This window comes from Crinia signifera, chromosome 1 (assembly GCF_055691185.1).
Source record: "Crinia signifera chromosome 1, ASM5569118v1, whole genome shotgun sequence".
Taxonomy (NCBI): domain Eukaryota; kingdom Metazoa; phylum Chordata; class Amphibia; order Anura; family Myobatrachidae; genus Crinia; species Crinia signifera.
The window spans coordinates 209,898,637-209,914,449 of NC_139217.1; the positions used below are offsets into that span (position 1 = coordinate 209,898,637).

At 44.7% G+C, this 15,813-nt stretch overlaps 1 long non-coding RNA gene across 1 annotated transcript; it reads right to left on the reverse strand.

Annotated features, from left to right (window-relative positions):
• Nucleotides 1-647: 647 nt before the first annotated feature.
• Nucleotides 648-15,813, reverse strand: LOC146027203 (uncharacterized). Its single transcript, XR_014454716.1, has 3 exons — nt 15,688-15,813; nt 1,142-1,273; nt 648-874 (listed from the first exon to the last, which is right to left on the reverse strand). It is a non-coding gene; the product is annotated as an uncharacterized LOC146027203 (long non-coding RNA).

Sequence of the window (15,813 nt, forward strand, 5' to 3'; positions counted from 1 at the left end):
TATTGCACAATTGAGGGAATTTGGGCACAACACTGTTTAGCTGTAAAAAGCAAATGGAATTGGTGCCTAAGCAGTGTGGTAAAGCTTTAGATGAGGGAAATTGTGTCTACTTGACCTCCTCCACTTTTCTCTATTAGTAATCCAAAGCAAACATTTACATTTTGAATAGCTGGGTAAAAAAAAAGCATTTGCCAGTCAAAATACCTACAACACCTGGAGATCCTATGCGGTCTCCCATCAAAATACTAACCAGGCCTGACTATGCTTAGCTCCCAAGATCAGATGAAATTGGGCCTATGCAGTGTGCTACGGCTTTAGGTGAAGTACATGCCTTTTTGCCCACTGAAAAAGCATTTGCCAGTAATGTCAAAATCTCTACAACACCTGGTGTTCCTATGTGGTCTCCCATCCAAATACTAACCAGGCGAAACACTGCTTTGCCAAGATCTGACGAGATTGGGCCTATCCAGTGTGCTATGGGTTTAGGTCAAGATCAAGCCCTTTTTTGCCCTCTTATACTTCCATCTATAAGTAATCTCCTGAAAAAGTTTCCAACTGTATTAAAAAAAAATCATGTGTTAGTAATATAAAAAGAACTACAGGACCTGGTATTAGCAGGTGGTCTCAACTAAAACTACTAACCACGCAGGACTTCCGCTTCCGGCATCCTGGAGTGAGCAGCTCCTCCGTACCGCTCCGATACCCGCTGGGTCTCTGAACACCTGCAAGCTGTCTGCACAACGCAGAACCCGCTCAAGATCCCCCCGGAATTGTCCGGTCAAACACCTTAAAATTGACAACAAGCGACTGATAAACTCAGTAGAAAATATTGAGAATCGCTCTCGCCATAAAAACATTCGCATAACAGGTCTGCCTGAAAAAATAAAGGGCACACAATTAGACCATTTTGTTCATGACACTCTCCCCAAGATATTGCAAATTGAAGAGGCGTGTAAAGATATTGTAATAGAAAGAGTGCATAGAATTGGTGCCATACAACCAAATTCAGACACACGGCCGAGAGTGGTGATAGTAAAGGTGTTAAACTACCTACACAAAACTTTAATTTGGTCAGCCTCCAGAAAAATAAACCCCCTAATATGGGAACGTAATACATTACGTATTTACCAGGATTACTCACCTGAGTTGGCAAAAACCCGACGTTCTTTTAATACGGTGTGCACTATGCTTATAAAAGCAAAAAAGAGATTCTATATGATGTACCCTGCACGATTACGCATTTTCTCAGCTACTGGCTTTAAAGACTTTCTCTCTGCAAAGGAAGCAGAATCCTATTTAAGGAAAGACTTAACAATACAGGAGTCAGAGAGCATCACAGATGACCCAAACAGCTAAGATATATCCTACTAAAAGATCTTGTTGCTTATTTTCTATTTTGACACTGAAATGCATGTGGTGTGAAAATATATATTCGATTTATACTCCATGGCTTAAAGTACTGATATGATCTCAACCTTTATCATACAAGAGACTAAGCTGGGACTTACTCTATTATACAGCAGACGGTTCTTATTTCATTATAATTACTTGCTTATAATGGATGACCTAGGCGGGAATCAGGGGCAAATCCGGCCCTCCACTTAAGTTAATTTTACTTTATAAATATGCGTATTGTACAGGTGACATACGTGTTTTTCATAATCGGAAGTCAACATATATAGTGAAAGTTGCTGCATTTTTAGATTTAGATTGTAATGTCTTATTGTGTTGTCATGTCATATGTGTCTTTCCACCCCTCCCCGCTGTACTATGAGATTGCACGATATACTGTACTCCCTACATTATCTATATGACGATTTCTATAGGATCTCTTAATATTAGAGGAATACATACCCCTTGCAAAAGACGCAGGCTATAAATGTATCTGGACAAACAAAAAATAGTTTTGATTTGTCTACAGGAGACGCACTTGTTGAGAGATGAGGTAAAGACATTGAAAATGTTAAACTGGACAGTGCTGGGATCAGCATCTCTAAACACAAAATCGTGTGGAGTAGCTATTTTAGCTAAAACTCACCTTAATATCCAAATCATCTCGGCGAGTGCAGATCCTGAAGGCCGCTTTGGTATATTACAGGTCGAAATAGAAAATAAGGTTTTGACTATATGCTCAGTCTATGCACCCACACAATACAAAAAATCATTTTTTGTTCAGTTATTGGCCAAGCTACATACGTATGACCCGAGTTAGCTGATAATGAAAATACTAATACGAAATTTTAGGTTTTCCATTTTAGTAAATTCCCCCCCAAGTATATACTGTTGCTGTTTTAGGAGGACCTGGCAGTAACAAAAAAGCAGCAACAAAGTGCTGTGCAACAAAGTTCTGCATTTAAGTTACATCAATGGTTTTGGCACACTTAGATAATATGCAAGTAATATATAGAGGTTCCTTCCAGCAATATCAAGAGTTGGAAGTTTTCCTAATGCAAAAAGACTACATGCAATATATCACATGCAAAAGGACCGCATGCGATATACCACTGCCACTCGGGAAGGTCCTGGGTGGCTCAATGAGAAATTGCTTGAGACTTCTCTTAGGGGAGAAGTCACCATAATATATGGGGGCACTTAGTCACAACATGATGCAAATAAGATATACAAGAAGACTGTGCTCATTTGTATGTCCTAAAGCTAGTAGATTGTACAAGACCTGTCACCTCAGGCATTTCCCACTGCATGGCGTATTGATGTATAAGGTAGGGTGACCAACTCATCCCTTTAATCTGGGACTCATATTAATGACACAGGTTCTGTGGCAGTTTAAAACCAGGTGAAATGGAGTCTTGAGGTGTGGCAGTTTAAAACCAGGTGAAAGCCAGCCACAGAACCAATGGATGAATTGGTCACCCTAGTATAAGGACATATCTATATCTATATATATATATATATATATATATATATATATATATATATATATATATATATATATATATATATATATATATATATATATATATATATATATATATATATATATATATATATATATAGCCATGTCCGGCTGTATGCACATTGACCCGTACACTGGCTGCTGGTACTGCTGACACAAATTCAAAGACATTGGTCAGCGAATTGGTAAGTGTGCATAGATCACCTAATTGGAAACTAGGTCTGAACAATGGCGGCTTGCAGATAAATCTATTCAATGAGTACCTAGTCTTATGTCATTTGGAATACTGGGCTCTTTATGGAAGGGATTCTCATTATAATGTTAGTTGCAAAGCAAACAGCTCACATGTTGTGGTTTTACCTCTAATCTGAGCATGCATTTTATTTGATCAATATGTATTTTATGTAATGGTCCTATTATAATTAAATAATTATATAAATAGTGTCATGTATCAAGAAACAACGATGATATTCTGAGTTAGAAACCTAGAATCTTGATATAAATTAAAGTGTTCTCAAAAGCAATTATCACAAAGCGTGTGATGTAAATCAGGGAAGTTGTTTGTGATAAGAAACAGAAAAAGTTAATTACTTTTATTTTACATTATGTTTTTTATTATTATTTTATTTTTTCTGCTATGTCCAGCCAGGATTGGGCACTGCTTTACACATGGAAAACAACAGTAAAAAATAGGAATTTGGTACTCATCGTTAATTCCTTTTCTCCGAATCCGTAGGGGACACTGAAGTACTACGCTGGGGATTGAGTGGTGTATTGGAGGAGTCGGCACTTTAAGAAACTTTGAAGTGTAGCATGGCTCCTCCCCCTCTATCCCCCCCTCAGACTCCAGTCTTAGTTAACTGTGACCGAGAGGAGAAAAGAGACCAGGGAATCTCTGACAGAGAGAGAGACGAACAGAAAACAGAACATAACATGCTGTAACAATAACTGCAGACAATCGTATGTACACAACAATCACGCATACAGATTGAACAACCCTACACAGGCTAGAACAGCGCCGGGAGGGCGTTCAGTGTCCCCTACGGATTCGGAGAAAGGGAATTAACGGTGAGTACCAAATTCCTATTTTCTCCTTCATTCTAAGGGGACACTGAAGTACTACGCTGGGGACGTCCCAAAGCCATCCCCACGGGAGGGAAGACGCTGGTCATCCTGTAGTACCGCATGGCCAAAACTAGAAGAGGAGGCCGCAAACGTGTCCAACCTGTAGAATTTGATGAACGTGTTTGGACCAGACCATGTCGCTGCTCTGCACAGTTGAGTCAGAGACACGCCTCTAGCTGCCGCCCAAGGCCGACCCACAGACCGTGTGGAATGAGCTGACACCCTTGAGGGCGGGACTTGCGACGCCTGTATATAAGCTTGCTTTATGGTCAAACAGATCCACCTTGCTAAGGTTTGTTTGGAGGCCGGCCAACCTTGCTTGGCAGTAGCATAAAGCACAAAGAGTGAGTCCGACTTCCGAACCTCTTTGGTTCTGTTCACATAGACCTGTAACGTGTGAACTACATCCAGAGATTTTAAATCACCTGTCAATGCTGGTACCACAATAGGCTGGTTGAGGTGATACGCAGACACAACCTTCGGAAGGTAATCCATTTTAGTGCGTAGTTCCGCCCTATCTGGGTGAAACACGAGATATGGTGATCTGCATGACAGATCGCTTAGGTCTGACACCCTTCGCGCTGAAGCCAGAGCTAAAAGCATAATCGTTTTCCACGTGAGAAGACGAAGATCAATGGATTCCAGAGGTTCGAAAACACTGGATTTAAGATAATCTAGAACCAGTGGCAAATTCCAAGGCTCCTCCGGGGCACGAACCGGAGGCTGGAGCCGTAGTACTCCATTCAAGAAGGTTTGTACTTCCGGAATGACCGCCAGACGTCGATGAAAAAATATTGACAAGGCCGACACCTGGACTTTAAGCGAACCCAGACGAAGGCCTGCCTTAAATCCAGACTGCAAAAACCGGAGTACCCGGGACAGACCAAAAACAGAAGTGGGTAGCTTACGGCGTTCACACCAAGCTACATAAGCTTTCCAAATACTGTGGTAGTGACGGGAAGTGACCTCCTTCCTGGCTCTCATCATTGTTGGAATGACAGACTTTGGGATACCCCTTCTACTCAACAGCGCGGCTTCAACAGCCACGCCGTCAAACGCAACCGCGGTAAGCCTTGGTAAACGAACGGCCCCTGTAGAAGAAGGTCGTCCCTTTGAGGAAGAAGCCAAGGCTTGTCTATCAGGAGCCCCTGAAGGTCGGCGTACCACGGGCGCCGAGGCCAATTTGGTGCCACCAGAATGACTGTTGCTGATTCCCGTTTTATCCGTTTGAGTACTCGTGGAGGTAAAGGCAACGGAGGGAATAGATAAATTAGGGAGTAATCCCAGGACGCGGATAGGGCATCCGATGCCACCGCCGTCGGGTCCCGAGCCCTGGAGCAGTACCTGGGAAGTTTGTGGTTGTGCTTCGACGCCATCATATCTATTTGGGGAACTCCCCAACGATGGACAATCTGAGCGAAGACTTCCGGGTGTAGGCCCCATTCCCCCGGATGGACATCCTGGCGGCTCAGGTAATCCGCCTCCCAGTTGTCCACCCCTGGTATGAACACTGCTGAGAAGGCGATGGCGTGCCGCTCTGCCCACTGCAGAATCGGTCGGACTTCCTGCATTGCCTTGCGGCTGCGAGTACCCCCTTGACGATTGACATATGCCACCGCCGTGGCATTGTCTGACTGGATTCTCACCGCCCGACCCCTGAGGAGGGGGTCTGCACTGAGTAATGCTAGGCGGATCGCCCGGAGCTCCAGGATATTTATTGGAAGTTCTGCTTCTTGGTGAGACCAGCGACCTTGGAAATGTTGGCCCAGTACCACTGCCCCCCAACCTCTGAGGCTCGCATCTGTTGTGACAATGGTCCAGTCCCATATCCCAAACCGTCATCCCTCCAGCAGGTTTGGTGTATGGAGCCACCAATGTAGAGATAGTCGACTGCAAGGAGACAAAACTACTCTCTTGTGCATGTGCACATGTGAACCTGACCACTGTTTTAGGAGATCTAGTTGGAAGGTCCGGGAGTGGAAACGTCCGAATGGTAGGGCCTCGAAGGAGGCCACCATTTTCCCTAACAGGTGAATGCACAAGTGTACTGACACCTTGTGAGGCCTGAGGACCTGTCTGGTCAATTCCTGAAGGGAGAGAATTTTGTCCATTGGTAGGAAAATCCTCTGTAGGGATGTGTCCAAAGTGAGACCCAAGAAGAGAATCCTTTGGGACGGCGTGGTGAATAGGCGTGGAGCGGAGGAAAGGCCAAAGGGCAGGGCCCGAAACTGAAAATGCTGTTCCTTGATGGCAAAGCGCAGGAACTTTTGGTAATTTTCGTGAATGGGTACATGTAAGTAGGCATCCTTGATGTCTAAGGAAGCCATAAATTCCAGTGGTTCCAGACCGGCAACTACTGATCAAAGCGATTCCATCTTGAACTTTTGGTAGGCTATGTACCTGTTCAAGGTTTTTAAATTTAGTATCGGGCGGACCGTACCGTCTGGTTTTGGCACCAGAAAAAGAGGTGAATAAAAGCCTTCGGCTCTTCTGGCTGTTGGTACTGGTATAATGACTTGAGCCGCCAACAACTTTTGAATTGCTTGGATCAGAAGCAGGCGGTCCTTTTCGACATGGGGAAGGCCCATGGTGAAAAATTGGTGAGGAGGACTGTAAGCAAAATCCAGCTTGTAGCCCTGCTCGACAATTGACAACACCCAATTGTCTGTACAGGACGTTCTCCATATGTGCTGAAAGTCCCTTAGGCGACCTCCCACCCTGGGATCCCCCAGGAAGGATGGGAGACAGTCATGCTGAGGGTTTTTCTGGGAGCTTGGCTTCAGGACGGCGGGTTCCTGCTGTTGAACCAGTGGCTGTGCCACCAAAACCCCTGCCTCTGCCTCTGGAAGTGGCAAAAGAACCCCGGGATTTACCTCTAAATTTTGGGGCTCCCCGAAAGGAACGAAAGGAGGGTCCCTGAAAGGGTTTCTTTTGAGGGGGAGGGGCCGAAGATGGAAGGAAAGTGGATTTTCCTCCTGTGGCCTGAGCAATCAGTTTGTCCAGCTCAGGTCCAAAAAGCACCTCGCCTGTGAACGGTAACCCCTCTACCGCTTTTTTGATGTCTGCTTCTGCCTGCCAAGATTTGAGCCACAGGGAGCGCCTAGCTGTGACAGATAAGGCGGAAACCCTGGCTATTAAGGCAGCAGAATCTCTAGCGGCCTCACCTATGTATGCTGCAGACTCGCGCATCTGAGCGGACAGCAAAGCCAAGTCCTCAACAGGCCTTTGCTCCTCTAGACCTTTTGATATTTCCTCGGCCCATGATTCCATGGCTCTACTGACCCAGGAAATGGCCAGGATGGGGCGTAGAGTAACGCCTGCAGTGGTAAAAATACGTTTTAACCCCGCCTCCAGACGTCTGTCAGGAGCCTCTTTTAACGCTACTGCCCCTGGAATAGGCAGGGCTGCTTTCTTAGGAAGTTTTGACACCGAAGCATCTGCTAAAGGTGGGTTTTCCCACTTAGCCCTTGCCTCAGGAGAGAAGGGATAAGTCCCTTTAAAACGTCTAGACAGTTGGAACTTCTTTTCCGGAGCCTTCCAGATGTCCAATAAAGGCTTGTCTAATTCTACAGATTCTGGAAAGAATACCGCCGCCTTAGTGGGCGGTCCAAAAATAGGGGTATAGGCCGGAGGATCCGGCTCACCTACATTTAAGGTGAATTTGACAGCCTGCATAAGGGCGTCTAATCCTTGGGACCCCTCCTGTACTACCCCATCCCCCCCATCTGCTTGAGGGAGGGGGTCATCCTGCAAGTCACCATCGTCACCCAGGGGGTCGTCCTGCTCATCCCCCGACGAATCCCCCCGTAGCAACAAGGGAATGGCTCTTTTAAGAGAAGGGGGGGGGGGGAATGCTTGCAGGCTGACTGGATGTAGCTTTTACCAGGGAGTCCACCGATTTTATGAGGTCCCTGGCCCATGAAGGTTCAGCCGAACCCATGGAAGCCAGTTGTGAGTGTAACACTTCCCTATCCCTGCGTGACGCAGCCAATTCTGCTGCTAGGGTAGACAGTACACTGGTGACCCCTTCCACATTAAGTATGGAAGAAGGAGCCTTTTCTTCATCTCCTCCCTGACAATCTTTGCACAGGGTGACACCCTTAACGTGCTGTGTAAACTGTTCATTGCACTGTGTGCACACAATTAGTTTTTGTTTAGACTGAGATTTAGCAGCCATATTAAAACCGTATATACAGCAGTCACACAGCGGTACACACTGACTCACACACAATAATAAGGAGCAGAGAAGGAGAGAAGAAGTAATAGGGGGAGAGGAGCTTGCTTTCCCCGGATTATGCCCACCACAGTATTAAACACTCCAACGGGGGAACCCAGTGGGAAAACCCCCTGACACTCACCCAGCGCAGTGCTGATGAGTTGGAGCAGCGCTCTGATGTCCTGTGCAGGAGATCCGTGGAGGCACACCAGAAAGAACAGGCAGCGTGGGCTAAAATGGCGCTCAGAGAATCAGGAGACCGGGAGTGCAGAGGCTCCGCCCCCGTCGTCATCCGCTCAGCGCGCGCTGTGTACAGCGGCGCTGAGTTTGCTGCTGTTGATCTTTTGCTTGACCAGCGCGCTTCTCTGTTCCTGCCGTCACCTCTGATGCCCCTGAGACATCCGGCAGTGACGTGGCCACGGACCCGTAACACTGGCCGCGGGCGGCTGTGGCGGGTCCCCAGCGCCGATGCGTAGGTGGCCGGGGTCAGTAGCGTGCGCCGCAGGCAGTGCCGCTCTGACCCTCCCGGAGGGCGTCCCACGTAGCAGGCAGCCAGCAGGGTCCCCTGGCTGCCTGTAACACTTCAAAAATTAAAAATAAAAATTAAAAATTAAAATCTAAGAGCCCCCTTAGACGGAGCCCTTGCCCAGGGAACCGACTCCTCCGGGCACTTAACTAAGACTGGAGTCTGAGGGGGGGATAGAGGGGAGGAGCCATGCTACACTTCAAAGTTTCTTAAAGTGCCGACTCCTCCAATACACCACTTAATCCCCAGCGTAGTACTTCAGTGTCCCCTTAGGATGATGGAGAAATTAATAATATTTGTTGTCCATTTCCATCACATAAAATGAATGTCACTGTGCCTCCACTTCTATATTATACCCCTTTCAGACAGAAAAGGAAATTACCGGGTGAAGCACTTTTTCTGTGTGACAGGGCACACCCGTGTTGTAAATCCCGTGTCTCCAACCCTGAAATTTACCAGGGTCGAGGAAACGGGATTTACGACCCTGTCACACAGAAGAAATTCTGTGCAAGCAAATTTAGAAATTTTCAACCCGGTAATTTGTTCTTCTGTGTGAAAGGGGGTCAGGCTGCTCTCTGCAAAATGACCCGTCATTTGAAATGCTGTGTATTTGCCGGGATTTTCAGACTTTTCTTTCTGAAAGGGGTATTAGGGAGTTCTCTGAAGCTGAAAACAGGACATCAATTAAGAAATTGGGTCAGTGTAATAGTATTCATGAAACAGCCATAATAGTTACACACAGATATCTCAAGGGTAAATACTGTATACAGATGGTAAAATATCTGATATACATACTTAAAGTTGTTGAACTTTATAATTGCAAGTAACGACACGAGAGAGAAAGAGAAATAAAAAATGGTCATAACTGGGTGTTGGCAATGTTCTGAGCATGTTCCTTTTTGTTTTTAAAGAAAGGGTGGGGATGTAGAAAGAAAATACATTTTGCATCTTTTAAGAAGGAGTCAGTGCGCACACAAGAGAAGGTCAGGCATGCAAGAAGTGCCAGCAGTCATAGTAAGCAATTACAGCAGGAAAACTATTTGTGTGTGTATTTTTAGATAGTGCCAACAATTAAATGTCCTGATTGAATGCCAAGAAAGCCAAAATACAAATCAGCATAAAGCCCAAACTGCCCTCACAGACAACATAAAGAAAACAGTAGTGAAATAAAGAGTTTTTAATTTTTTTATACCACCTTGTCGTGGCGAGGTAAGTTGCTGCTGTATGCTCAGTGCAGTGCATGCACACACAGCACCTCCCAAGGCCTTCAAGCTGCCGCTCAGCACCTCACTGAAATAAGCAGCAGGTGAGCCACCCGCCCTCACACATGCATTGCATAACGCAACCCCCCTGCACGCGCATTACATAACGCCGCACACCCCCCACGCGCATTACATACCACGCCCCCCCACGCATTACATATGGCCGCAACCCCCCCGCTCCCAGGCCGGAATCCAGTCCCAATCCACCCCTGCACATGAGTTAGCAAAGATTGCATAGCAATCGGATCTTATAGTTCAATTGCAAAGGAATCTCACCGTGTGTACACAGCATAAGATTCGATTTCTATGCAATCTTTGCTAACTCATGTGCTATTTACTGGTACATACAATTCATACTATCTAAATTCAGTCAGCATACTTATGGTGTGTACACACGGTGAGATTCCGTTGCTATTCGACTTAAGATTCGAGTGCTATACAAATCTTTGCTATCTCTGTACTTTTAACATACAATTCATACAATCAGCATTAGATTTGCACTATATAGTCATTGCTGCCCTGTCCATCTGTCATGGAAGCACGCATTGGGATTGGAAGGTAAAAAACCTGTGCGATCTGCTTACGATCTGAACATAGACAAGCGACATGAAGCCATCCAACATGGTAAGATAATACATAGTCAAATAGTAGATAGTACAGTTACAGATATATCAACCCTCCACATAAACACCCCCCCCCCCCCTGGGTGAGCAGGGCAAGATGGCGCCGCCGCCCCCCCCCCCCACATGCGGACCGCGGCAATGCATCTCAGGTAAGACTACTAGCCGCTTTCCCCGCTATACACTCCGGAGAGACCACCAGCGCATATCACCCAAGCTCACCAGCCCTCCAAGAACAGGGCGCCACGCAGCAGGGCGCCGTGTACAGTACGGATGTATTCAGTACGGAGAACCCCGGCTTCCGAGTCCCGCGATGTCAGTAGGCCGCAGCTGGTGTCACCACCGGATCAATAGAGAAAGGCCCCCGTGTGTGACCAACAGGGGCATTCAACAATTTGGTGGAGTGTCCCGCAGTCAGCACAGGTAGTAGGGCTACCAACAGGATAAAAATAGGAGAGTATACAGTATAAATGCCGGGAGCGCAGGCAAACTGCCGCCTTCTCCTAACTCGTCCAAGCCACTGCACTGACTATTTTATTTCACATTATACAGTATTATAAATGTTCCCTTTATACTAGCCAGCACCCCTACAATGACAAACTTAACTCCATCATTATACCGTAAAACATCATCTCAGTACTTTGGCCCATGTGCTTTGGACCAAGCATTATACACATCATATACTCCATTATAACAGTCTTAACATACCTTCTAACATTAGCTACTTTAAAATTAGGACCTGCAGTGCCGAAGGCGCACCCAGGCCGAGAAGGAAGCAGAGCTACCGACATGGTGGGCATGGCCTCTTGCAGAGCGGGCGTTAATATAGTGCTGCAACCCCAATTTAATTTATTTGGGGGAATGTCCAGCGCTCCCTAGGCAGCTGGGCTGCCTCTAGGCACCTCCCCCTCCCTCCTTGCATCTCTTAGAAAATCGCAGCTACTCTGTAGACCAGAAGTGATCTATGGCTCCCCCCCACCCGTTGGACATTGCGACCCACAGGAAGGACAGCCTCCAATTACCGGGACTGTCCCACTGTAATTGGGTCAGTTGGGAGGTCTGGTCTTAACGTTTTTATTACTCCAGGCTGTACTCTTACTGCAGCATGGCAGTAATTAATGAGGACCTCTCTCATCACGATGGGGTTACTCTAATTCACTTGGAAACGCACAATCACTCTCTAACAGACAAAATCATACGCACGGCAGGTGGGGCAGATATAACATGTGCATAGGGAGTTAGATTTGGATGTTTTATTGTTTCTGTGCAGGGTAAATACTGGCTGATTTATTTTTACGCTGCAATATAGATATCAGTTTGAAGTACAAACCCCACCCAAATCTAACTCTCTCTGCACATGTTACATCAGCCCCACCTGCAGGGCATATGGTTTTGTCCATCTGAGAGTGATTGTGCCTTTCCAAGTGAATCAGAATAACCCCCATATATTCAAGACAAGGGTGGGGTCATTAATGATTCACTCACAATATTCAGTGTACATACTAAAATATATAAATTAAGAAATCGCACAGATATCTTTAGTGTGCTGTTTCATCTCATGGAGTGTGACTATAACCCACCTAGCATTTTTCCTAGCTAATACAGTATGGATGGACAACGGAAGCCCGTAACCAAATAATGGATGAGCACCCGCCATAACTGACCATCGCATCAAAAGATTTTGATCGAAAAAAAAATAGGATATGTGCAAAAAAAGCCCCCTTTTTGCACATGCGCAAATTTCTTCGACATGGCCATGCATGCGCAAAATCACTGCAGCTTGGTGGCTGGGGATGGGACTTTTGACAGGACCACTTTTTCATCAAACATCAGAATGGTAATTCAGCAGCCATCAAATGGTAAAACTACTACCATCGAAATAAAAACATTGGTGGTTGAGAAACAGTGCAATGCGATGTTTATCAACATAATACAGTGGCTGATCTCAGATAATCTGCGTCTTTCATGTAATTAGTGCAGGGGTTCCCAAACTTTTTTGAATCACGGCGCCCTAGTGCATCAAAATATTTTCAAGTCACCCCTAGGCCAAATGCTTCTTATCGAGAAATTCAGAAAAAACATATTAAATTAAGTGCATTGTGTTTATATGTCACAGTTATCTGGTGAGGGACAGGATTTGCTTCTATTTGTCCACATATATTATGATTGGCAGCCACAAGCACTGGTTTTGCCTGGTACATTGACCATAAATAATATGAATTGATCCTGGTCCACCAACCCAAGGCACCCCTGCAAGTGTCCTGAGGCACCCCAGGGTGCCTAGGCACACAGTTTGGGAACCACTGAATTAGTGACATTCATTATTTATTTATTTAAATACAGTGTCTATTTAATACTTCTATTATTCATCACAGATAAGGTGTGTACACATGGTGCGATTGCATTGGGATTCGATTGGGATCGAATTGCTCAGCAACTAAAACACATTAGATTTGGACTATATAGTCTTGCCTGCACAATCTATTTTCTGTCCCACTAAACAGGAGAGCACATTTGCATCAAATTCAGCTGAAAACCGTTCGAGTTCGACTCGATTTCTATTAAATTTTGACTATATGGTCAAAATTTAGTACAAAGTTAGTCAGAATCGCATCATGTGTTCACTAAATTAATTCGATATTAGCCCTTTTTCTGGTTCTCTCGCAAAGGCAAAATTCCTTCTCAAAAGGACAAAACCACGTGCACTGCAGGTGGGGCAGATGTAACATGTGCAGAGAGAATTAGATTTGGGTGGGGTTTTACTTCAAAGTGAGATTTACTGTATATTGCCGTGTGAATAAAATAAAGCAGCCAGGATTTTCTCTGCACAGAAATAAAATAACTCACCCAAATCTAAATCTCTTTGCACATGTTACATCTGCCCCACCTGCAATGCACATGGTTTTGTCCTTTTGAGAAGGAATTTACTTTTGTGAGTGAACCAGAATAAGGACCATTGTCTACAATACAATGTCTTTCAAAATACTGAGTTCCAATATATACTGTATTTTCACAAATCTTTCACTAAGGACCTAAATATTTGTAAGCTTTGCTGGTTAGCTGATCTTTCCCAGATGTATTATTTTGCAGCAGTGGAGCAGCATAGTTCTGTTGCAGTGGCATTCAGATATACTAGGCTGAGATGCGGGCACACACTATCCCGCATCCGGCTGATGTAAGCATCTCTATAGTAACTAGAAATCCCTTTCTATTTTCTGATTATGATGTTCTCATTGAAATGAAATCTTCAGGGAAATGGATATTTTTGTTTCAATCCTCCTACTGACCTCTAAAAATAGATCACATGCTTTAAAAATACCTGAAATTACAGACTGCCTCCTGACTACACGTGGCTGAGTCTCAATTCTGAACGCTACTATAGAAACTGGACACGTTATCATTTTGGGTAGGATGGAAGGAGTGTAGATTTGTGGTGTGTTTGTTCTTATCACACATTCTCAGTATAAGTGGTTATTTATCTGCATGGATCACAAAATAGGTACTTGTGTAGTTTCACGGCGGCCGATATTTCGGATGCGATATCGCCCGATATATCAATGCGATCCAAAGTGATTTTTTACTTGTTCATAACCCCACTATCCACTACGAATGGAGTTGATTTTATATAGTGTGGCGAACGCAGTAATCCACGTCCCCTCGCTGGGCTCGCTGCGCTCACCACACTATATAAAATAAACTCCATGTGTAGTAGATAGTGGGGTTATGAACAGGTAAAAATCGCATAGGATCGCATCGATATATCGGCCGATATTGCATCCGATATATATCGGCAGCCGTGAAACTACACAAGTACCCACAAATGTAATCCATGCAATTTGCCACAGGCATTGATATTGGCAGCAACAGGAGATATTGGCAGCATGTGATGCCCAAACACTGTATCTGATAATATTGCAGTCAAAAGGAACTATATCATTGTTAGGCGTGTTGGGAAATAACATTAGAATGATAGATTGCAGATTTAACTGTCTTCAATCAGAAGGGCAAGCCAGTTATTGGCTGCTTTTTTCCTTTCAGCACAATTCCTTATGATTTAATAGGAGCTAAGAAAATAAGTAGTCTGATTTATTTTCTCTTCAATTAATCGCATATGTGCTTTGTTTTATTACTCTTGATGTTCTGCTGTTTGAGCAGTATCTAGATAGTAGGTCGACAGTCAATAGTTGACAGGTACAATAGGGCGACATGGCAAAGAGGCTGCCATTGCTTAATGTCGATGAGGGCACACGTTAACACTAATTGTGGTCACAAAAAATTAGGGATGTGCACTTTTCGCGTTTTGGGTTCTGATTACTTTCAGGTTTTGGGTTCTACTGGGTTTTGACAAAACACCCCCTCAATGTTTTGGTTTTTGGGTTCTGATTTTTTTTTTTAAAAAGCATAAAAAACACTAAAATCACAGAACTTAGGTGTTTTTTTCCTACGCTATTATTAACCTCAATAGCATTCATCTCCACTCATTTCCAGTCTATTCTGAACACCTCACAATGGGCCTTATTTTGGTTAATTCTTTCTGACAAAATCCTTCTTAGATGGACAAATCCATGTGCACTGCAGGGGGGCAGATGTAACATGTGCAGAGAGAATTAGATTTGGGTGAGTAATTTTGTTTCTGTGCAGGGAAAATACTGACTGCATGATTTTACACTGCAATATAGATCTCAAGTAAAACCCCACCCAAATCTAATTCTCTCTGCACATGTTACATCTGCCCCACCTGCAGTGCACATGGTTTTGCCCATCTAAGAAGGATTTTGTCAGAAAGAATGAACCAAAATAAGGCCCAATATTATTTTTAGGCCAAAAGTTTGCACAAAAGTAGTTGGATAACTATGATAAGCGACACAAACACTAGACTAATGCAGCACACTTAATAGCAACCCTGGACTGATATGGCACACTTACCATCACCCCATGACTGATATGGCACACTTAGCATCACCCCTGGACTAATTCAGCACACTTGGCAGCACCCCATGAATTATACGGCAGACTTGGCTTACCCCAGGAATTATACGGCACAGATGGTGGTACCCCTGACCTGATACAGCGCACATGGTATTATACGGGAAAGATGGCGGAACCCCTGGACTGACACAGCACACATGGAATTATACGGCACACATAGT